Below are 25933 nucleotides of genomic sequence, written 5' to 3'. Positions count from 1 at the left end.
AGCATACCGTATGTATGAATGTAGACTTACTAATGACAGCTCCCTATGCAATTTGTAAAAGGCATGTCTCTATTTCGGTATTCCACTTATTCTCACATTATTCAGAAATAGCTTAGAGCTACCCAGTTTATGTGAAAGGAATGTATGTTTATTAGAAATAAAACGATTGACTTAAGCAATGGAAAATATTAGTAAAAGGCAATATTTTATATACGATCTATATATTACAATCATTAAGAACGCATGAAATATTTTTAGATCACTCTAAGTCGGATTGCATTTCTGTAAAATTTATATCTAAAAGTTTTACAATTGTGAGGAATTTTCACAAAGATTGAAAACAGAAAAAAAAAATCGTTATAAAATATTTCAATATTAAAAATAACATTGAATAAGTCTAAATATGATGAATATACATCATTTGAAGCCAATTTATTAAATCAAATAATGTTCTTGGTCTAATTTTAGAATTTGAGCTTAGTAAGCGAATAAGAAAACATTTGTAAGGATATGTTCGAAATTAATTTTATTTTATTTGTTTAAAGTTAATTTTGAGATCTATTTCGTATCAAACAAAAGTAAGAAAATGATGTTTATTTTTCTTAGCCCCGCTTTTATAAACGAAATCAATTTTTTCTCTGATTTTCAAAGTATTAATTGCATTTGGTACCATTTTATTGGATAAATGGCGTCTCAGTATAAGCATATATTACAGATTTCGATGAAACACCACACTTCTCGGCATTTCTGCATATTATTAAACCATTTCAGCTGTCTAGAGCGAATGATTTCATGCACGTTTGTTTTTTATCTCAAATCGTAGTTCGGGACAAAATTTCCCATTCAAAACTTCCTGCCATTCCTTTATTCAGCCAATAGAAAGTCCGATTCCATTCGAAATCGGAACCTCGGAACGTTTCGGTTACTTTTTCGATTTAGAAGACTTGAATATCATGCAGAATGAAAGACTTCCGTCACACCTACTGATTCAGCTTATAGAAAGGAATTTTGTTGGGTTTAGAGAGGAATAAAGTATTTTCTCCGAGTACGTTTCAGGAGAACTACTTTAGATTCGGAATTTATCTCTTTGCTTACCATTTTTACCCTCTTAGAAAGAACAAAAGTACTTTTGTTGTTCTATATATATATATATATATATATATATATATATATATATATTACTATTCTTTCAATGTTTATAGATTAGAAGGAATTCAGAAATATTCCATCCATTTTTTTTTCTTTTACAAAAGTGCATTGCATTTTCACAATATGAGACATGGGAATATAGCATATGTATAAAAATAATCTTTCCTTGAAGTATCGATTTGTCAAATTTCAATAACAGACTTTTTTATTTTAACCCTTTCGTGGTCCTTTCATTTCTCTTTTGAATTCTTCCCAGTCTTTTTGTTTTATTATCATCTAGCAGGCTTTGGCGACCAGCCGGTTTGGCAGTACTAATGCCAGCTAAAATTTTCAACTACGTAACTTGATTTTTTTTTTTTTTACTTAACCTGGTCTCATAATAGATGTTTTCAGCAAAATATGTTTAAGCTTCAAATTTTGATAGCCATATACATCACTTATTCTATTATGCAAGCCTTATGTCGTTCTGTTCATTGTACTACGTATCTCTCTCTAAATTTTTATCAGCGTCCGAAAGATTCAGTTTTAAATTAAAGTGGAAATGACACTTTTCTAATTTTGCAATAATATTTAACTTATTTTTTAGTTTGAGCTTTTGACAGTGTGATGGCGATTCGTTGATAAAAGCTAATTTTTCACACGCAACTTGCTATTGCAAGTTAAATTTCATTTTTATTTTGTGCGAAATAATTTTTTGGAAAATATAATTAAATTGTTTCTTAAAAATTCATTAAAAATAAAAATTTAATTTGCTGGTTAAAACATTAGTATCATTGACAAATTATTTTTGGGACTTCATTATGTAAAAATCAATTCTGTGCTGTAATATTTTCGGAAGTTATAGCGGAAAAATGCTAAAATTTCGCTTAATTTTTAATTAATTAAAGTTCTAATTAACAATTCGAACAATCACTCTGAGGTACACATTCCCGATCTCCAAGGTGTACATGTGCCAAATTTGGTAGCAGTAGGTCTAACGGTCCGGGCTGTAGACAGCCAACACACACACACACACACACACACACACACACACACACACACACACACACACACACACACACACACACACACACACACACACACACACACACACATTCAGCTTTATTATAAAGCCTCGAGTTCCAATTTTCTGATGATTACAATACTTTCACTTTATATATTTCGTTTACTAGAAAAAAACAACAACTAGAAAAATATTGTTGGTCTTATTATTAAAATTGCAGATCTATATCAATTTTTTTGAATCTGACTCGTCAACTTCGGAAAATACTATACCAAAATGCATACTCGAATCCCTTCACCATCTAATGAAGTACTATCTAATGAATACAAAACTTAATAACCATCTAATGAATACAAAACGTAATATTCTGTAAAACTATGCTTGGAAACGAAGACTTAATTTTTGTGCGTCATTCATTTTTCGAATTCCACAGAATTTCATCCCCTCAAATTCAAATTAACATTTCAAAATCACCGTGCCCATTTCATTCAGATTTGGTGTTTTAACTGTTATCTCTCTCTGCCCTAGGTCAGTTGGAAAAGTAAAAACTCAGAACCAGAGAGTTCTACCTTCAGAATATAGTTTAGAGACGACCACCGTGTAAGCGGGTCTCGTGCACATTAATTTCGTTATGTCCTAATAGCCTCCCGCTGGTATGGAGATGAAGACACTGGGAGGGGGTCAGCCCATGTGCCATCCCCGTCATCTGAAAGCTGTGAAAATTACGAAATTCGCCCGAAAATACCTTTAATGTTACTTCAAGAACGAAATGTTATTATAACTAAGCTAAGCTATCTCTCCATCACTCTGTTATGAACGATATACTCTAATTTCAATTACCTTGTATTGCAAAAATGTTGTTTTTAAAAATATTATTTTATAAACAAAAAAGCAGCTTTTGTCAATACAAATTCAGTTTTAAAATTGTATTAGATTTAAAAGCGTACTTGTCAATTTCAGATACACTTACAAAAATTTGCATATATGTATTTCAAAAGAATATTGAAAACATCATTCGTATATTTGTATTTTTTTTTTAAATTGGAAATAAAGGCAAAGTTAAACGTCGGCAAAACGTCGAGCGAAAAGAAACCTCCATTCATAAAATTGAAATGGAACTAGCTTTAATACAGTTGTCAAATATTTGTCTCGTAGCGAAGATTTCAGACGCCGACCTTTTTTACACCGCCGCTTCGAGAAACGCAAGACCCCAAACGGATCGAAATGCTCGCAGTGTGCGACGTTTGAAAGCACACGTCAAGTCCTGCTCATCTATCATTTTTCTTATTCAGAAGTGACTACATATGAAGGGAAAGTTACGTTTTAGATTTTGTATTCATCGTTTTTTCAAGGACATAAAAATTTTCATTACATTTTATAAGACAGAGATAAAAATTATTTAAAAAAAAAAGGAAAATGCTTGAATATGTTTAAATGCAATATAGAGGATATAGCTTATTATCTTTAATCGACCTCTTATTTTCGCAGCCGTAAATCATAGATATATAGGGTGTTCATTAATTATTATCGGAGTTATGGTGTAAAGCTTGCACCATTTGCACTTTGTAGACATTCAGCTTAAGGTGATTCTTTGAGTTGTACTTTACGAATACATAATTCTTTGGGTTGTAATTTACGTATTCATAATTCTTTGAGTTGTAATTTACGTATTCATAATTCTTTGAGCTGTAATTTACGAATACATAATCGCCTTCAGCTGAATGCCTACAAAGTGCAAATTGTGCAAGCTTTACACTTTAATATCATTAATAAAATTCTTTGAGTTGTAATTTACGAATACGTAATCTGTTTTTGCGTAATATTTTTTATTCGAAAGTTATGAGGTACGGAAACCCTGACAATAATTAATGAACACCCTATATATATGTTCAATCACTAAAACTTTTCAAATCAAATAATCTTTCCTGATATGATATTTAAAAAATGGTATATAAAAAATATTAGTTTTATAAAAATTGCAAAATTTTAACTTTTTATATGGTTCTGCTTATCCTATAGTTGCATCTAGCAAAAATGTTTACAGATATTTTAACAAATACAACAGAAAAAGTTTCACTTCTGTGAGACAAATTTTGATAGAGATATTTCTATTTAAATATTGAGCCGACCTCATTTTATGGATGGCTATGATACTTGTACAGTATGTCTTCGGTATACTATTCTAATTTTTATAATAATTCTTTTAGACCTGCTGTTCATTTATATTCCGTAATCTATCTGGTTCTTTTTGAATATTTTTTATTTTCAAGATGTCACTAACTGCTTAATTTGGTACATTCAACCTACATAATTCAATCTAACACCGAAACTCATAAACTGAGTTAGTTCATATTTTAAGATGAAATACAGTTGCCGATTTGCTTTCTTTGTATTCAAATTTTCAATTAAATTTCGTTAGAAAAGTGTAAATTTTAACTGAGCATTATAATAGGAAGGAAATACTATGTAAAAATTTAGTTTCTATAACTTTATATTATATAATTATTCTCAAAGATATTATAGCATGAATGTTTGCCTCATTTGAATGTTTTTTTTTTGTACATGTCTAGACGGCAATTACTAAAACAGATGTAGGGTTAAAAATAACATGTTGCAGCTGCACTCTGTACAAAGGTAATAATAATTCAAAAGAGATCCGGATCTTTATACAAATACATCATAGCATAATAATATTTTATGATAAATTCATCTGTCTATTATTTAATTTTGCAAGTTTGTACGTTTTTATATAATAATGATAATGAAATGTTCAAAATTATTTTATATTGTCACAACGTGCGTGAGTGCAAGTAAAAAATGAAGTTTTAAAATATAATTAAAATATATTAAAATAAAATAAAAATTTTAATGCAATAAAATTGTTATTTCTGAGAAACTACATCTATGAATTTAAAAGTTATGTAAAAAGGTTCGTGTAATTATATACTCAAAAATTATAAAGGAAAAAAAAATCTAAAATTTTGATTAAGTTTTAAATAAAAAACAGTTTTAATTAAATTAAAACGGTTAAATAAAAAACTAACAATTTTTAGAGAGAATCTACAAAAAAAAGTAGCTGAATTAATATTGGCAGTTTTGATTATTTGTCCCTTAAAGCGGTTTTTCTTTTTTATAATGCCTGTTGCATTGTGCATGCCAAATTCACATGCAGTACACGTCAATCCATAAATATTATTGTTGCAAATAGAAATCGTTAATAGTCTGTGAATTGTATACCAACCATTCTTTTAGTGTTGTCTTCCAAAATTTATTAATGTGGTCTGACATAGGCTAGATTGATACTTTACCAACTTTTGTATCAGATACCCAAAAATATCAGGGACAAAAAAATTGATATTGATGAGTATCAGGTATTCGATATTAATTTTTGGATTAGATTAATACCGATTTATAGGTCTCCTTGACTTTATTAATTTTTAATCAGGTGATATTATAACAATTTTGTACAAAGTATTAGGTCGATATAACCCAGTTCGCCATCCCGCATCGATGACATTAAGAGCTGTCGTTCCGTATATTTAACTATATATTTCCTCCGCAACCATTATTGTCTTTTATCCATTTAATGCAGAGCATGCCATTAAAAAAAAAAAAAAAAAAAAAAAACGCCTTCTTTTACTGTAACTATATTCGCAAAGCTTTTCCTTTCCTTTTCTTACCCATCCGTCAATCACTCTCAAAACCAAAGTCATTGGCATATACTCATCAATACCTCTTCTGAAGAGGTGAAATGCCAATTTGGAATCATATTCGCATCAGTTCTAGTAAATAATCTCGGCACAATTGATTGCCACCCAGTACTCGGCTTTATTACGACAGGAAAAGAATCGGTCTATGGCTGTATCAGGAAATACAGATACAATCGAGTATCGGTATAAATTTGTACTTTACACAATGAAACTGGGCATGTACCAAAACTTAGTCTGAAAACTGTGCTTCCGTCTGTATTCTCGTTCGAGATGGGCTTCAATATTTCTGTATATTTATTAACTATACATAAAAATAAATGGCTGAGTTTACAAACTAATAAGTTTCATTATAGCACCTGGCTTTAATATTACATATTGGGAAATTATATTTTAGTCCAGCGGTGCCAGGAAGCTAAATTTGCATACATTCATGAATTAAAAGTAAAATCGAGAGGTATGAAAAAAAAAAGAATAACTGAAAATAAAATTTGAAGCCTATCATTTTGCTATCCAAATGGAAAGAAAGGGAAATGGTAAAAAATTTCATAAAGAATTTGAAAATATGAAGTCACCATTTTAGAATGATTGAACATTAGATAAAAATGAGTAAATTCGAATTTCTAGATGTTTACTTCTTAGTTTTAGTACTGCTGTAATTTCAGTATTTAAACTTCATTAGTTTAATCTTATTGTTTCGATTTGAATGTGACAATTTTAAATGATTTGAATGAATTCAAATTTTATATTTCATCCAAATGAAATGATGCCATATTTATTTAGATAGTCTGACTTGAATATATTCATACTAAGAGATTTGAAATATGTTCATGGATTTTTTTAAAAAAAAATTGTTCCCCTTTGAATGTCTCAAAGTTTGATTTCAACAGGCGCTGAATATTTGAAACTAAGAATCCTGAGATTGGATAAACTTTCGGAGCTTCCAATGATCAGATAAATTCTTAGAAATATATTGATGAAATAAAATCAGAATTTTACATAGCTTAAATTCTTATACTCTCAATATTCTTCAGGAACACAGTTATTTGTAAAGTATTTAAGCAGTTATTAATACTCTAATCGTGAGATGCAAAAACGTATTGCTTGCATTGAAAGAACATTTCATTTCGAAACTGAGTCAATTGTCAATCAATGCTAAAAATTATCATTTGCATTTCTATAATTTTGACCCAGAAAAGATTCTTCCAAACAGAATGGAATGGCAGATAATTTGCAAAATAATTCTTCCATAAGAATGCATTAATATTTGAAAATTCGTCTGTAAATTAAAGCATTTGGTGTAATTATAAAAGAAAATGTGTATTTATTGGTACTTTACAAGAAAATCCATTTGATCTAGACAAAAGTTAGTGCTCTACAAGACAAATCAGATTTGGCATATACAGTGGGTAAAAAAAGTTTCCGTACGCAGCTATGACTGTTAATAAAAGTTTAATTTTTGGCACAAAATATTTTGTTTCGAAAATGAAAATTTTAAAATTGGTTTAACACAATTTCAAATATTATTTATGAATACTATAAAGGAAAAAATATGAAGAAAATTAAATACTTAAATTGAAAGAATAAAAAAATGCTACTAATAAGGAACAAAAAAGTTTCCGTACGGTATTTACATAGTACATGAAAACCTTTTTTATGCTGACCAACTTGTATATAATGATCGGTAGGCATTCCCTTGGCCTTTTTCTCTTCTCTCAATTGTTGTGCCATAACCTTTATCAGTTTTTTTGTTGTTTCTGGAAAAATACTACTCCAAATGTCTTGAATGACTCTTTTGAGTTCAACCTTGTTGTTTATGTCATATTTTTTTAGTTCACGACCGATTTCTTCCAATAAATGTCCTACAAGGAGACTGGGGAGGGCTATGAAGCTGTTTTTTAACATGATAGAGACATTACTTGACAAATCTTGGAGGTGTGCCTAGGATCGTTGTCCTGTTGAAAAGTAAAGTACATTCCAAGGGACAGTTTTTCTGCTTTGGTTAAAACATTTTGATTTAGAATGTCACGATGCATGTACCAATCCATATTTCCATCTATAAAACATAAATTTCCGACACCAGCAGCACTTATATACCCTCATACCATGTTCCACCCATCACCGTGCTTCACAGTTCCACATAAGTTCTTAAGTAATATATGCTGTTTTGATTCCCTCCAGATCATAACTCGACCATCTGACCCACAGATATTAAATTTTGATTCATCACTAAAAAGGACCGATTCTCAATAAGATAGAGGTTTGCTTCTTGCGGCCCCACATCCTTCAACAGGCTTCTTGCGGGCCCCACATCCATTATAACCTTTTTTAAATGATATTTCTCACAATTTAAGATGCAAATTTAATGTTGTAACTAACCATTAAATTAGTTGAAAGTTGAAATGCACTAATCCTAGGGATTATCTTGCACCTTACACATGATATTTCTTTTATGCAAGCTATTTAACTTCGTAGTTCTTCCGGATCGATCTCTATCCTCAAATTTTTACACATCACTATATCTTTCAATAATATACTGCACTGTAAACTTTGGTTTGTAAGTCATTTCACTGATTTTTTTCATAAATAATCCATTTTTACACAACCGAATCACTAACTCTCGAATGGATTTCTGAATTTCCATTTTAAGACGATCAGCGAAACATTGGAATTAAACAACTGTTGTTATGCCGTATTCTTCACTCTGACAAATCATCAAACTTCGAATATTTATCGTGGATTAGTTGTAAAGCACGTCAGGAGAAATTTGCATATTGCGTACGGAAACTTTTTTTGCATGATACTTTGTCATTTATCTTAAAAATTGCAAACGGACTTGCTGCGTTTTGTAAAAAAGAGAAATTTATTATGAAAATCCCTTTTAAAGACTCACATTAACAATAAATAAGTAGTTTATAAATATAAAAAGAAAAGATTTGAAATTATGCTAGTTTATTTTTATTTTAGTCTTCCGTTCAGAAACTTTTTTTACCCACTGTATATACTATGGAGAGTGAAAATAAGCGCTTTGGAGCATTTTTTTTTCAGAATTTTAATCAATCGCAAATGGAGCAAACGTCTGAAGCCTTTTTGTCATAACTTCCAAAACTACTCCCGCCTCAATTTTTTTTTGCACTATTGTAAGTTAAAGTAATTATTTGTTTAATGCTTAATTAGTTGCTATAAAACTCTTTAGTCTAAATTTAATGAATTATTTATGTATTTTTAAGTATAATTTACCACAATACTTTCATTAATGCAAATGAAAACCAAATCGTTGCTTACATTGCGGCTAATATTTTATCGTGACTTTCTTTCAATGTAAATGATCACACTATAAAAATTAGCATAATTTTTCAAAGTGAATATATTTCTATTTAAAACAAGTTTTTAATAAAATTCTTGAATGTTATGGCAATTACAGAAATCGTCTCCTATCAAATGCAAGAAATGACGAATTTGTTCTAAATGTGTGTGCATTTTTAATGATTTTATTTATTGCCGTTCTTTTTTAATTTTTTATTCGGTCTGATTATTTTAATTCAATAAGAGAAATTTTTGTACAATAATCCTCTAATATATCACATAAATCTCGAAATATATTCTGTAATACATATAAACATTGAAAGTTGAATTAAATTTCTGTCCTTACAGTTTTTGCGAATGTGTTTCAATTCAGCAACTATGTAATAGATTAAAGAATTTTAAAAACTTTTCTTTCAAAATTAGATTACATTTAGAAACTAACAGAAAATTAGAAAGGCATATACCGCAATAATCATAATTGTTCAAGGATTCTTAAAACATTATTTACCCGATTGTGAAAATTTAAAAAAAAATATTTTACCGAGAAAAACTATTAAAACTGTCAACTATAAAAAATTCAATTGAAATTTGCATAACCAACAGCCCGTGACAGATTTAGGCACATAGGGACTTAAATTACGCATTGTGAGGTTCAATTTTTAAATAAGATAGTCAATTAAGTTTCACATTTTAGCCCTTTTTTAACATACTAATGATTTTTTTTAGGTAAATGTTTTTTTATTCAGGTTATGAGCATGCATTTGTCTTCATTTACTTATCATCATCCTACACTGCTCTGCATCCAATATTATTTAAGTAGATGTACGGTTTTGTAAATATCCTAATAACTAAGTGAGTGTAATAAAAATAAAGGAACCTGACTTTTTAATATATTGCTAATATTATCTGAATATCTCATTATTCCTAGAATTTGTATTTTTTACAAAATATTTTATGTTTTTTACAAAATTTGGCTTGTTTGTGGGTCTTTCTCATCTAAGCTGCCTAGTCTGCCTGACTGGAAAGTCGCCACTGGTTTCAACGTACATGCTTCAGTGTGTTGAAATGGCCTTGGTGTGGAGAGGGCGGTCGTCCTCGTCATCTGGCACGCGGTTCAAAATTACGAGGTCCGTCCCAAAATAGCCTTAGTGTTGCTTTAAAACGGGATGTTAATATAACTAAACGGCTAAATCCTAGGGACGGATACCCCGAAATTTGGCTCCAAATTTTAAAGATAAAGTCACCAAAATAGTCATAATATTGAGAAATAAAATTCTGAAGAGTACAGCGTCCGCGGGGCTTGGCGAGAAAAATTTGGCGGAAAATCGCCAAATGGTATCCGTCCCTAGAACTGTACCAACTAAACTAAACTCAGTGTGTGAAAAAATTAACATCGATGTTAATTTTTTCACACATATAAGTAATCAAAATCAATGTTTCCTCTGCTTTTCGAAAAAAAAAAAAAAAAAAAACGAAGGGAGGGGGAGGGGGAACATTTGTGAGAAATTTGCAATAGGAAACATTGCAAATTTATTAGTTCCAACTAGGAAAACAGCTTGAATACAAACGAAGGAAATTATTTCGAAGATTTCATGTTGTAATGAATAATACAAATTATAAATTAACCTTTGCCCTCGGAAAAGTAATTCGATGCATATTTATTCACTAAAGACAAGGACTTGTTCACTGCACAGAAAAATAAATATTTATACATACAATTTTTTAAAATTTATATTTCCCCGAATTACTTTCCACATCTTCATACCATTTTGTAAGTATTTTAACAATTAAAATTTAAAAAATAAACAAATGAAACGTCAAAATGATGTACCGTCTTGAATGGTGAGCTAGAGTCACCATCCGAGTGCAAAGGTTAAAGTAATATTCGATTGAACATTTCTACTGTGATAGTTCGTCACTAGAAAGATGGTAGATTCAAGCCAGTTCGTGTTTCATTCAAAAATTGCTCTCTGAAAACACTTGTGTCACACGAAATTTAAAAAAAAGGGATAATTAAATTAAAAGAAATGAGGAAAATCCAAGAGGATATCAGTAAGCAACGAAGATAATTTTAAGCGCAATAACAAAAATGCATTTAATTATATTATAAAGCAGAAAAGAAAATATTACCAATTTATCACTTTTCTGCCCAACTGCCATTGATGTTCTCAGCGTTTAGTGAGTTTGAAAATCCCAGTTTCATATAACGCCGCCGACTAAAAGTAGAGAATGTTGTAGGTTCATTTATGATCATGATTCTGACCACTGAAGACACTTTTGTTGAGTCCAAATAGATAAAAATCTGAAAGCACCAAAGCCGAGCTTTATGGTGGATGCTCCAAAAATTTCCAACGGAATCCTTGAAGTGTCGCTCGAGCAGAGAAAGATATAGACAGACGAGCATTGCCTTGCAGTAATCGAATGGTTCGATATTTCGCACTTCTCTTATCACAAATAACATATCGCAATATAATCAGAGTTAACCAGTCAATTTGAGTATTGGTATTACTCCAACAGGGGTGGAATTCTGCCATCAGCACATTTGTGCTAGAAGCACATCAATTTTCCAGCAGAACATTAAACTTCTTTCAGGCAGGCGAAGATGGGTGTTTCTATATCATGCTGTCACCTTTTGATGTGGTGTAAAATGCAATAATCCAGTTTCATGTCCTATGACAATACTCTTGAAAATCATTATTCCAGTTATTATACCGCTGCAAATGAGTCAGAATGCAAGTCATTTTGAATCCAGTCAGCTGCTCCGACACTTATTTTGGGATACGACGTGGACAAATAAATCTGATATCTAACTTCTCAAAATATATATATATTCCTGGCATTTCCTTAAAAACGTTGAATTGAAATTTCATTCTGTGCCCTGTAATGGTTCTCTCATAGGACATTGTCGATTGTAATAGAGTTTCCATAAGTTGAAGTCTGTTTGCCAGGTCTGACTTTATCGATCATAAAGGTTCGCAAGCTTTTAGATATTTTACACCTTCTTCTCACATTGAGATGGTCAGTATAATCTGTTCTGTAAAAGTCACCCATTTCCTAGTGGATTTTTTCAACTTTTTTTCTTTTAGCAAGTAGAAATCTCATCGCTAGTTGTGGCTTCTTTAAACTGATCATATAATCGCAAACGCCATTTTAACTTAACGCGGAACGGAACAAACAAGATCCGTAACATTAGATTGCAATTAGTTGCGCCATCTATTGGTAACATCCGTAGTTTAACCTAGTAATTTCGTAGTTCAAAGAGCATTTTCATGGGCGTTAATTATTGATAACTTAATAGCTCGTATCTTTTTTTTTATGCTTTCGAAGTTAAATATAAAAAAAAGCAATTATTTATGACGTTATAAAAATAAAATTAGAAACAAGAAATGGAAATAAAGTTGCAATACTTTTTCAAAACATGCTTGAAAATAAAGTATTTAAAATAAATGAAGAATTTAAAGAATAACGTGATATTTAAAATATTATATTAAAAGACTCTTGAACGTAGTTTGAATAGTCAAATCCTTTTAAGGAGAAATAGAATAAAAAGAAAAAAAACTAAACTATTAATGGCAGATTAGTGGCAGTTGATGCAAAAAACTGCAACTATTTAACAGAAGTTTAACTGTATAGAAAATTACGATACAAAAGGCTAGGAGAAAATATGATATAGCAAAAATTGATGTTTGACCATAGTAATATGATGAATATTGGCGTATTTTTTTAGATGCCCAAGTAAAATGCTATATTCAGTTTGACAAGTTTATATTGTTCCACATGAAACGCTTATGGACATTTGACATGTTTAAAAATTTCCACATAGTATATTTCGTTTAATGTAATTACTTGCAGTAATTTAAATGTAATTTTTAGTTCAAAAATTCAGTTTCTCTTTCTTCAAGTAAGAATTAACAATGAACAGAAAAGAGGAAATACTATTAATAATGCTGTTGAAGATCTCACAGTGTATACAATTCTGATTCTTTGTAAAAATCCATGTTTATTCATAGAAAAATTATATTCTAATGGAAATCAATTTTTCCAAAGAGCGGAGTTGTCTCCCCAAAACTTTCTCTCATATATTCCAGGAAAACACCTTTCATGGCATAGAACAGTTATGGAATGTTTACCTTTGGCGTGAATTTAGCATTTTTAGTGAATTTATGGTGTCATCTTGGCGAGTTTTCTTTGCGATTTATCCTGGCAGGCAGATATTAACATATGAATTTGTGTTTTACAAGGGCTTTTTGAACAGATTGAAACAAAAATTTGACACAAAGCTACAATTGTAGTCACAAGATCCCATGTCAAATTTTAAAACGTAAACGTTCAAAATGTAACTCAAAAACGTAATAATAATGTATAAATCATTACGTTTTTTAGCTATCACATTTATATATTTCTGAAAGTACAGAACCGACAATGGACCCTTTCTTGGGTTTGGCACAAATTTGACAGGTCTCAACCCTATAGATGATGTGTACTGAATTTTATCCATTTAGTCCTCTTCATTTTATAGTCATCATGTTAACTTACATTACAGCCGGACAGACAGACTTCCTCTGAATAGATTTTCCTCAAAATTTGATAGAAATCTAAAAAAAAGTTTAGTTTAAAATCGAATACCAAATTTCATCCGTCATAGCTCAAAGTATTTTTCAGTTTAGATCAAGCGTTTGTCACAGACAGATGTTTTCCAAAAAATATGTTGCTCCGAAATCGGGGAGGTCTAAGACATGGAGATTGGCCAAAATCGCGAGTTCGAATTTTTTGACGATCACAATACTTTCTCGCTAAAATAAAAATCAGTTCTGACAATATGAATTATGTAAAGCATTAATCTTTAACTTGATTTAATCAAGGGAAGAATTGAGATTTCGACGAAGAAAAAGAAACGCCATCCTAATTTACGAACGAAGCAACTGTAAAATCTGCATCCACGGAGCATTTAATAGATTTCAGAGATATCCAACCTTATGATAAATGCGAAAACTCTCCACAACGAAAACCATTTATAATATTCCAAATTAATACCAAGGGACAGCTTGCGAGGCAGAGTCTCTTCTCATTCCGTTTTCTCAATAGCTTTTTTTCTTCCATTTTAGACTCCATATCCTCCCTTTCGTGCTTAGATTAGGCGTTCTTTTTAACTGCTTTCTGTTTATACATAAATCTCAATTCGTCCCGTACCTGTTTTAAGGCTCGCTTGGAAACCGTAGATCGGTAATGAAGTTCCCATGTAATAGGAGTGAATTTGAATAGAATTTGCCTTAGGGAGGAGGTTACTGAAAACTTGGAGAAGGGTTGAGGAAAATTTATGGAGTGATTCTCAAATTATCATCGAATTCCTGATGCGTGATTTTGCGTTCTCACCAGTTCTGCAGCATTTATGAATATTGATTTCTATGTATGAGATATAAGCCATACTACAGTATTATTAATTCGAACCTACAGTAAAAAGTTGAAGATAAAAAGTTTATGATTCCGAAATTCAACATAATATTTCAGCTGGATAATAACTGAATAACATGATCTTCGATATATAATAAAAGGATCATCGATAAAATCATGAATATTTTGTAATAAAATTGTGTAAACAATAAATTATGAGTTGACTCAAGATTTTTATTCACTGGAAGATATTTGATTTCAAATTTGTTATTGAAGGAGCTGTTAAAAATCCTTTAACTTGTCTTATCATATTTAACTGAAAGCCTTTTCGATGAATGAATTTCGGAAATTTTAAGTTAAATCAAAATATTTCATTGCTGATAAGTATTTTTTTTTACAAAGCTGCTACAGAATTTTTACAAAATATATTTTTCTAGATTATAGTTCCATTAATTAGTTTCTTTACAAGAAGAAAATGCTGTAATTGTCAAATTTTTCAACTATTAGATTTTTAAAGATTTGCAGTCTTTAGATGGTCCTGTGTCTGAAAATAACATTTCTGTTATTATTTGAATGGAATTCACGATACAAAAATTATTATTCACAAATTCATTTACAAAAAATTATAGATTTGTTTAAAATTTTGCATATTTGCCAGTATAAAAGAAATCTGTCAGTCAATCATTTTGAATTTGAACACAAAAGCTCAGAAGCCTAATTACCTAAATAGATGAAATTTAGCAATGATTTTATTAGAAGAGTCAAACATATATAATAAATTTTAATGCCAGATTTGTGCTAACCGGATTATTCGAAAATAAATGAAGCTTATTTAGTGAACTTTTACATTGTGGCGGATTGGTATGGGCGAGGATAGAACCTGGCACCTTGTGGATTCACAGTCCAGTAACATGACCATGATACAAAAGCAATTGCTCGGATAGCGTAGCTGTTAACTGGCTTATAAGCTATTCACAACAACTTAAAGTCTACACGAAAATTGTAAATGAACCTAAAATACTTCACCTAATTTCTGAACATGAAGAGGTCCTACTTAATCTCTTTGCTTTTAATATTTAAAGAACAAAACAAAATGTGGAATTATTTGAAACATTCAGAGGGTAGTATTTCCTCAGATTTCGCATTTATATTATTCATTTCGAATCTCCATTCTCGTCTTTTATTATTTCAGGGTTTTCTAAGAGAGCACGAGCATTCATTCAGACCCAATACATTCAGGCATGAGTTAAGAAATGTATCGAAATATTCATATAAGGTCTGATGTAAACTGTTCATTTTTTATTGCATATTTCCTATTTACAAAAAGAATTTGCTATGATATAATTTTGTATATACACAAAAAAGGTTCTCAATAATTTACTTACAGTTTTGGAAATTTAACAGTGGCAACAGTATTATTGTATAATTATAGATGTTTCAGCCAGCTTTGGCGCTATATAGAAATATTTATAGATGTAGTCATCAGCATTGTGTGCGGTTAATTTCTCATAGGAAGTCGTAAAACAGCTGAATTAAAATACCGGCTCAGTCAATGTTTTTAAATGGAAAGATAAAATGGATGAAATATTTCAATGGTAAATGCTCAAAAATGTCTCGTTCATCATACGAATGAAATCATAATTACATGAATTTAAATTCGGGTAGAACAACTATCAGTTCCCACGAGCAGGAAGCATCAGTTATGAGTTGCTCAAATAAAAGTGATATTGTATCAACCTGTTTCTTTGTATCAGGATGATACAGAAAAAAGTACCAGGGAAGAATTGATACAGATTTAAAGTATTAGGTGCTGGGTATCAAGCTTTGAACTGAATTGATAATTTCCTCAATCTCATTCGTAATAAGTCGGATGATATTATATCCACCAGATTCGAAATAGTAAGTGGAGATATTTTAGTTTGTTATACTGCTTCAGTGACGTTATTAGCATGCAAGTCGATTTTTTTCGCCATAATTTCTTTTTACTCCGTATGTCGATGCACATAAGGATGTAGAAAAATATATTGAGATGCTATCCTGAGTACATCAGCAAAGCTATAAAAACACCTCTTCCAAAGAAGCGAAATCCCAAGTTGAAATATTATTCTTGCCAGTAATAGTAACCAGTTTCAGCTGAGATTGGATAATCGTGTATCAAACTGATACAGCATCCGGTTGATACCGTATCAGCTTGATACAAACTACAAGAATGGTAATTATAAACACGAAACAAAGTATCAGGATGATATCTATAAAATATCATAAACTATTTCATATTTACAGCATCACTCTATCCTAGTCTACTTTTTGCCTCCCCTACCTCTTATACGTTCCGGAAACCTGAAATAGAAGAATTTCTAAAACATTCGTTTACCTTTTCTTGCAATGGTAATTAAGTAATGGCTTCATTTCAAAGAGATTAATTTAATTATATATGGCTTCCATTATATAATTTCAATTTTTGTGCATATACTATTAGCATTTCGGCTTTTTATGAGAGCAGATTTGAAGATGCTGTGATGAAAGCTTATAAGTCAGTTAACAGCTACGCTACATGAGCAATTGCTTTTGCATTGTGGTCATGTTACTCGTCTGCGAACAACAAGGTCCCAGGTTCCATCCTCGCTCATCGAAAATCCGCTGCAATGTCTAAATTTTAGAATTACAATTTAATGGGTAATTTTTAAAATTTAAAAGATGCTATACTAATTCGAGTTAAGTTCATAATTATGGATTCATAACTAGATTAGGATTCGTAATTAGCCACTCTTTATTCGAAATTATTTAGTTTCTTCATGAATGATAATGGCGCAGAATTCTTAATATTTTCATGATTCTCTATATTATATTACATAAGGTATTGTAATAAATATTAGATCTTTCGAAATGAATCCCTACAAACCAGTAATTGGAACGTTTATTTCTTTTTACTTGACTCACGCTGCTTCTTAGAGATTAATTCCTTGCGAGTACTAACCCTCATGGAAATAAAAGATAAAAAAAAAGCTGCAGTCTTTTATTTACCATTCGAAACAGTCTCTTTTGTGCTAGAAGCTCGTTTCATTGTTTTTGACTCTCTTGGGCAATTCCATAATCTCACATTAGAAAGAGACAGAAGTTATCAAGCTTCTGCTTTAGAGAAATTTAATTGAATTAGTCTTTGTTTCGAAGAACAAAACAGGCTTACCTTTTTTTCTTCTTGTACCTGCGTCTTAATTTCCTATTTGTTCAAACATTCTTAGAGAAGTAATGTTTGGATTTTAAATGACATAATGAATCGTACAGATATGGTTTCATATTAATAGAATTGCTGCATTAGATGCTCATTAAAAAGTTGTATTCTTTGAATGATTTATATTCATTATTTTATTTCTAATGTATTTCTTATACGTCAGGATTTTTTTATCGTGACTTAATAGCATTAAGAATAATATTGGGCTGCAGAAATTTTGCACGCATTGTTGTGTTGTAGTAAAGCACATTCTTTCTGTCTTTCTTAACATTTCTAAATAAAATTTGACGAGAAAATAACTTTGAATAAAAGTAATTCCTTCACATTTATCTATAATAATAATATTATTATTTTTTTTATTTTTATGTAGTATAAAAAACGTATAGTAATCGTCACACACACACACACACACACACACACACACACACACACACACACACACACACACACACACACACACACACACACACACACACACACACACACACACACACACACACATTCAGCTTTATTATAAGTATAGATTAAACAGTAACACTTAAAGAAATATATATTATTTTTTCGAATTTTACGTTTACACTTAAATTCTTGGGATGGTTCTTGGGATTAAAGTGTGCAAGTGTGTAGTAGAGGTAGTTACTGTAGTTTCACAATACTTATACACGCGCTTCTTTCATAATATGTTAAAAATTCAGGACTATCCGGTTTAAAAATCTAAAACAAAATATTTTTTTGATTCCTGGAATCGTTAAAAACCTGTCTCTAAGTTACTATAAAAAATGCATATAATACTAAACTTCTAACATACATCAAAAGTTATTCATTCAGTAAATATTCATCGAATCTATGTTTCTGGCAAAAACGAAAAATCACGTATCGGAAACCAGTACATTTTCCAATGTACTAATGTATTACGAATTAAAAACCAGTGTATTTTCGAAAAGACGATCAATTTTTTCTCAACTGCTTTTCTAGTGTCCATTAACCACATCCCAGAAGGAAATTCTATTCAAATTCACACCTATTACATCGCAGCTTCATTACCGACCCACAGTCCCCGAGCGGGCTTTTGAGCAGATATAGGCGAATTGAGATTTATGCATAAACAGAAAGCTGCTTAAAAGAACGCCTACTTTCGGCACGAAAGGGAGGGTATGGAATTTTAAGTGGATGGAAAAAAAAAAAGGCTGATGAAAATGGAATGAGTCTTCCTTCTCTCAAGCTGTCCCTTGGCATTAATTTCGCATATTATGGATTATTTTCGTTGTCGAGAGTTTTCGCACTTACCATGAAGTGGGATAGCTCCAAAATCTATTAAATGCTCTTTGAATGAATACTTTGCAGTTGTGTTTCATCCATAAATTAAAATAATTCTTCTTCTGTCGATTGGAATTGCTATGTAGAATCAGCAACTCATTTTTTCGTTTGCATGTTTCAAAGATTAATGCCTTATATAATTCATACCTTTAGAAAGGATTTTTGGAGAAATGGATTTTCATTAGAATATAACTTGCTTTCTTCTCTGTAAATGACTATGGATTTGTGTACAGAATCAGAATTTTATAAGCCCCGAGTTCTGCAATCACGTGATTAATGACGTTTTCTTAATTATTTCCTCTTTAATTCGTAAATATTTGGATAGGGAAAAATAGAATTTTCAGTTCCAAAAATTCTATAAGTTACCGATTGCAATTATATTAAAAGGAAAAAAAATACCATTTGGAATTTTTTAAACTTTTCATGAGAAAATATTTTATAAATATTAATTTTCAAAACAGGATATATAGTTTAACAGGGCATTTAAATAAATAAGCCAACATCGATATAATTGTAGAATGTTTATATAGGTTTTGTTAAATCATATTGTTAAAGCAGCTTTTTGTATTGAAATGTTTTATATAAAGCTTAACTTCAGATAATTAATTGCTTATAGTTGAGGTCATTAACAGTTTAATTCTTTTTTAATTTCTGGTAACAAAAGCAAGCATATGAGTTGTTAAACTTAATTTATTCATATTTTTTTATTACAGTCCTTTAACTATAGAAGTCCGGGATTTCAATTATCCCTAAACGTCCGTCAGTGTCGTCTCTACTCCGCGATAAAAAACACATAAAATAATTGTAATAACTAAGTAATTGGAGGACTGCTGTTCAGGAGGGTTTAGTTTTTAGACTTTTTAATATTATTTCATGTAATTATCATATATTTTGACTCTTTATATCATAAAAAACTGTAACAAAACAAATTGCTGAATCTTGTAAAATGAAATAAAACAATACTATTCATAAATATTAGTATAATAAGTAAAATCGTAATTTTTGTGAGAACGTAAGTTTTTTAATCATTATTTATCATTTTATGCATAATGTTTTGTGCATACCTCATTTGAAATGGATACAATGATATTCAATTTTTCCTTTACATTTTCGGCACAACATTTTCATGCAAGAGACACACATTTTTTTAGTTGCATTTCCATTACGTTCTTTAATTCCGCACTTTATGCGTCGTTATAGCGAATTTGTAATTCCTTTAAATTTAGTATTTATTATTGCAATATTATCCATTTCATGTGCACTTTTTTCAGATTTTTCGTAGTCATTTTCACGCAATCTTATTTCTTCATCGGAATCTAAATTAGAACAAGACAGCTCACCACCATCCGATTTATTCTCAGAAACTTTTCGCAACAAAATAGCTATTTCATCAGGTTTCTCATCGCCTTTTCTATGAGCCATCGTTTCAGGGTGTCTGCTCTACACAAGGTTCGAAAATCGAAAGAAATTTTTTTTTATAAGCCAATGCTGTGTAATGAAACACTTAAGACACAACCACTTTAGTATAGTTGATTTATTTCCGCTGTGAACCCAATAATACTGCATTCAAGGTCAAACAAATGTGCGATAATACTTTAGGGGAATTGAGATGTGCGAGGATAGAACCTGGAACCTTGTGGTTCGCAGTCCAGTAACATAACCACGATACAAAAGCAATTGCTCGTACAGCGTAGTTGTTAACTGGCTTATATGCCATTCACTATAATACTTTGGAGAATTTGTTTTACTTAGTCAATTATCGTTTGTTGAGCGACAACTATTTATAATGATAAATTGCTCTGGAGCCGAAACGATACCAGAGGGCATTCTAGGTATATTTAGTTGTAAAATTTCTCCTAATTAATCTAGAACACAAAACTTTTTCTGTGTAATCGCCATGGAAAATGATTAAAATTCACTAAAAATTTTCAAATTCCCTGCAAAAACGCGGAAAGGAGAACAATTTAGGCTGCCTCCGGTGTCCAATCGACATTGACGGACTTTCTAATGTTAAATATAACGTTATTTTTTAAATGCTTCATTCATCAAATTTCATTCATGCATTAATGATAAATTTTTTATCATATTTCCAAAAAATATTTGCTAATTTATTTATTTTTTAAAAATTTACGTTAGTACAAGCGATAAATTTGTAAATTTGGAGAAAGAGGGATATTGGCTCAAATGTCTTCCTCATCTCCTGAACACGATTTATAATAATTTATTACTACTTACTATCCTGTATTTTAGTTTTAAACAGGTCTTTTTAACTTAAAAAAATAAATAAATGTGATTCCATTATTGATGTGCAAAATCATCGTTAACCATGTGATGTACAAATCATTATTTTTGAATTGTACGTCTGAGTGCAGCAATTATGAGGGATGAATAAAAAAAGGATTTCATTAAGAAATAAAACTGGTGTCAAAATACATGGTGTCCGAGTATTTTTGTATAAATTCCTCTGTTTTAAAATCTTTTAAACATTGTACTTTTCCAAGACATTTATCTATGGTCGTAACTGGTCTCCAAAGGCGGCTAGTTACCAAAAAAAATACTTATTTACTCTACCTTTAAAGTTTATAGTAATAAAAAAGTATTTTTATTGATGCTAGAAAGATCATGGAGTCTACTTTTTAAATATTTAGGATTGAAATCCATTAAACTGCACATGCTTTCTACTCACCCAAGTCGCATTTCTTCAAAACAAATGCAATACAAGAAATTTATGTGTCATGTGTAAATTACATGTGCTTTAAAATTCAACGGACATTGCATCATAAATAACTGCAATTTGTGTTGCAATATTTAATGAAGGGAGTGAATTTGTGTAGCACAGAAACGTAAATGTGTGTCTTCAGACAAAAAAATAAGTACAATTTTTCTAGATTAATTAAACATTCTTTATTAAAATATTTTTTTGAGTAGCCTCTTAGCCGTTGCAGTTCCAGGGAACTGCCCCGTTGCCCAGGGAACACCGCGTGGAGGTGTGCTACTCTCGTTCCCCGCCCGCCAACCCTCCCTTCATCGCTGCATCTTACGGCTCTCTTGATTCCAAGACAGCATCTTTTAACTGACGACAGTCTGTGAAAGAGCAATCGATGACAGTCTTTGAAACCGCATCTAGACGCCGACGACAGTTTTTGATGCAGCATTCGGCAACCGAAGAAGACAGTTTTCAACACTATCGGGCAGCTGCAGACAGTTTTGATGTTACACTGCAATCTGCCGGTGTCGGTACTCAGCTGGCAAGTCCAGGGCCATGCAAAATTGATAAACCGCATAGGACTCCACCACTGGGGTTCCTATGGGAGCCAGGCGTGCAGGCAAATTCAGTGCGCAGCACATTTTGTAAATCGCAAGCGATTTTACAATGGGAGTCCCAATCTTCTGAACTTTAACAGGCATCAGTTCAGCAGGTAACTCCAGAGCCTGGCAGATCTTGTAAACTGTATACGAGCGCACAACAGCGACTCGTTGAACAGGCGGATGAGATGGCGCATCCGTATCAAGATCCAAAACAACATCCCCAACAGATGGTGCGTCGGGGAAGAGGAAATATTCTACTATTTCCCACATCGTCACAAAGACGAGGAACGCAATGATGGCCGAAGCCTCATTGAAATTCCCGAAAATCGCACTAAGCATCATTACTCAGCAAATAAAAAAGTCACACAACGTTCGGTTGCAAAACAGAGAATGAATTTTAATAGAAAGCAACAGAGAAGGTATTCATTGTTTGTTCTGTTAGATTGTTTGCATTTGTAACTTTGTTGAGCATTTAAACAATTATGCTGCTGTTTCAAACAATGACAGGGGGTGACTATTGAGATATTTGGAGTTTATTAACAACTGACAACTCTTAATAATTGAAAGCCAACAATAATGCTTCGGAAGTTGGTTAGAAGTGAAAAAGTAGGAATTAATGTATTAATGAATTATGTAGATATAAATATAAAAATTTATTTAAAAGTGATTAGTCATTAGAAATTCTAAGAGCAGTTAAAATCTACTTATTTTATTTCAAAATGCACAAAAAATATAAAAATAATATATTTATTACGCTTTTTAAGTAAGGAAATAATTGCACCTTCTTACATCCTATCCGGCATAGGAGACATGGAATGAAAGAGGGTTAAGGTTACGAAAAGAAGTGGGGAACAAGAAGATGTGGAAATGAGTGTTGAATTGTTTAATTACATATTTGATAAATTTTAATGCAACAATTTATAATTTATTAATAATCAGTCTTTTAAAGGGAAAAGAGTTTAATACAACTGAATAAAAACGCATACTATCGTGAAAATATAAATTTTGCTATTTTGATTTACATAGGGAATAAGTATCTATGTGGTATTTAGTATGTTGAAGTATGAATACAGTAATGCGTTGAATGAACGCTCTTCTTCCAAATAAAATTGATCGCTATAGTTCGCCAACGAATGTTAATATTTTGAGACGTTACAGTATTATCAGTTTTTTAAAAATAAAGACTTAAAGAAATGTTCTTAAAAAATTTCATAATGCATAAATGAATTGAAAAATTTACAAAATTATTATTACGTAATAGTGACGAGTACCTCCTCTTCCGAAACAGACCATACGTTTATGAATACTTACTTATTCTGATTTTCTATTTCCGTTCTTATCGTTTCAAATTCAAAATTTTCCTTCTTCTAAATAGTAGTAAGACTGCTCGAAGTTGCGATAAAAATGGAGACATCAAAGTATACAGTAGGTTTACAATGTGTTTCTGTTAATTTCAAGAATATATGTATATACATAAACTATTTTCTTTTAAATTTACAATTTAACAAGCATTTAGATAGTGTTCAAGTTTTCGAAATGTTTTTGAATTCGAGCAGCGGGCACACGATTGAATAACGAACGATTTAATCTAATATATAAAAATGAATTTTTGTTTGTTCGTATTTTATGTGCTGGCGTACCGTTCATCCGATCGCGATAAAACTTTGCTCACTTATTGCTTGCACTTGCGTGAAGGTTATAGGAATAGTATAGTTATTATCATTTATTTTGAGCACAATAAAATTTATAAACAAATTGTTTCATACGTTTCATTCGAATTACATATTCACGTGTTTCAGAATCTTAATATCAACATGCGGCAAGCATCGAAAGGCAATGTGTATGTGCCACCCGATCATGCTCATCAGAATCAGAAGACCAACATGCAGCAAAAATCGAGGCAACTATTCTTAACAGAAAGTCGAGGGGAGAAGATGTGCTCACTCCACGTATTTCCATTATTCCCACCAATATGCTTTTCGATTTCAAACTATTGCAGATTCCCATTCGTTTTGCATTCTCGATGATCATCAACAAGGCGCAAAATCACTTCAAATGTGCGGATTGAATCTAGAAAAATCATGTTTTTCACATGGCCAGTTGTATACTGGATGCTCACGAGTTGGACAGACAAGAAATTTATTGTTTTTGTTGAAGACGGACAAAAAATAAATAAATATTGTCTATCCTAAAGCACTTGAATAATAAAGTTAAAAAAATAGAATAAATATTATTTGTACTTCTCCTTTATATATCATTAAATTCCAATGAATTTATTCATTACCGATAAGAAAGTGAATATCATTCTTTCTATCATTCCTAATTAAACCAGGCAGCTATTTCAAATTTCAAGCAGTATTACCAAAATTACTTCTTCTGCGGCAGCAAAGCACCGGGTATCAGCTAGAAAATAATATATATCTGCTACCGATGATGAAAACCTTTCTCTCTTAAACGAAGTAAAAATCCTAAATTTAAGATTGGAAGATCAATGTTTTTGGACATTGAGTATTTTTTTACTATGACATAAACGCAAGCCATATTGTTTATTTTTTAACTGGTAAACCTCGTCTTCGTAATGATTAATAATAAAAAGTTCTTCAATATTACCATTCATTTTTTAAAGCTAAGATATTTTTATTTAATAAGAAACTTGCCTAAATCTTAAAATTTTAAACATGTTTTGTATGATTTTTTTCTTCTTATTTTTCTATTTTTGAAGACAAATTGCTTATATCTTACTGAACTATGTTTCTTTTTTCCGAATTTCTTTTGCCGTCCGATTAACGCCTAACTTGTTAGCGTTAATTATTTAATGGATATTTTGAAATGCCAGATTAATTTGAGTAAATATAATGATTGATACACCTAGCATGTCCACAGATGTTACCTTCTATGCACTAGTTGCTGTTGTTTCGGGAGTTGGAGGTTTTTATTAAATAAAGCATTGAACACCGAAAAATTGTTATATATCTCAATTGCCTCTTCCAGAATCTAAAACCAGAAGCAGAGATAAATAAGGACATAATCTCTACTGTAATAAAGATATGTATGGAACAATAACTTGCTGTATTGCATCTTATGGGTCAATTATCAGACATAGTTAAATGAAAATATACGTCTGATTTACACTAAAGTTATAGATTCCAAAAAAAGTTTAGAGATTCAATCAAAATTAAGGGAAGAATATAGCATTTTAATAAATCCCAAGGATCCACAATCTTAGGAAATGACTTGGAAAATTGTACAAAATAAGATTTGCCTTACTAAGATAAGAGATAATATTAGTGGATTTAATAAAATTATAAAAAGTAAGAAAATTTGATTTTTACTTTAGAAGAATTAAGATAGAAATAATTAATAGAGAAATAGGGTAAAATGTTTTGCAAATTTATGAAAATATTTACTTCTCACCTTGGAAAAATCTTTAGGAAATCATTTCCTTGGCAATAAATATCTTGTTAAAGATAAAAAAAGAAATCGTCTTCATTGACGGTTCAAAGTTACTTAATAAGGGTG

The sequence above is a fragment of the Argiope bruennichi genome, chromosome 4, assembly GCF_947563725.1.
Source record: "Argiope bruennichi chromosome 4, qqArgBrue1.1, whole genome shotgun sequence".
NCBI classification, from domain to species: Eukaryota; Metazoa; Arthropoda; class Arachnida; order Araneae; family Araneidae; genus Argiope; species Argiope bruennichi.
This window is presented reverse-complemented; position numbering follows the sequence as displayed.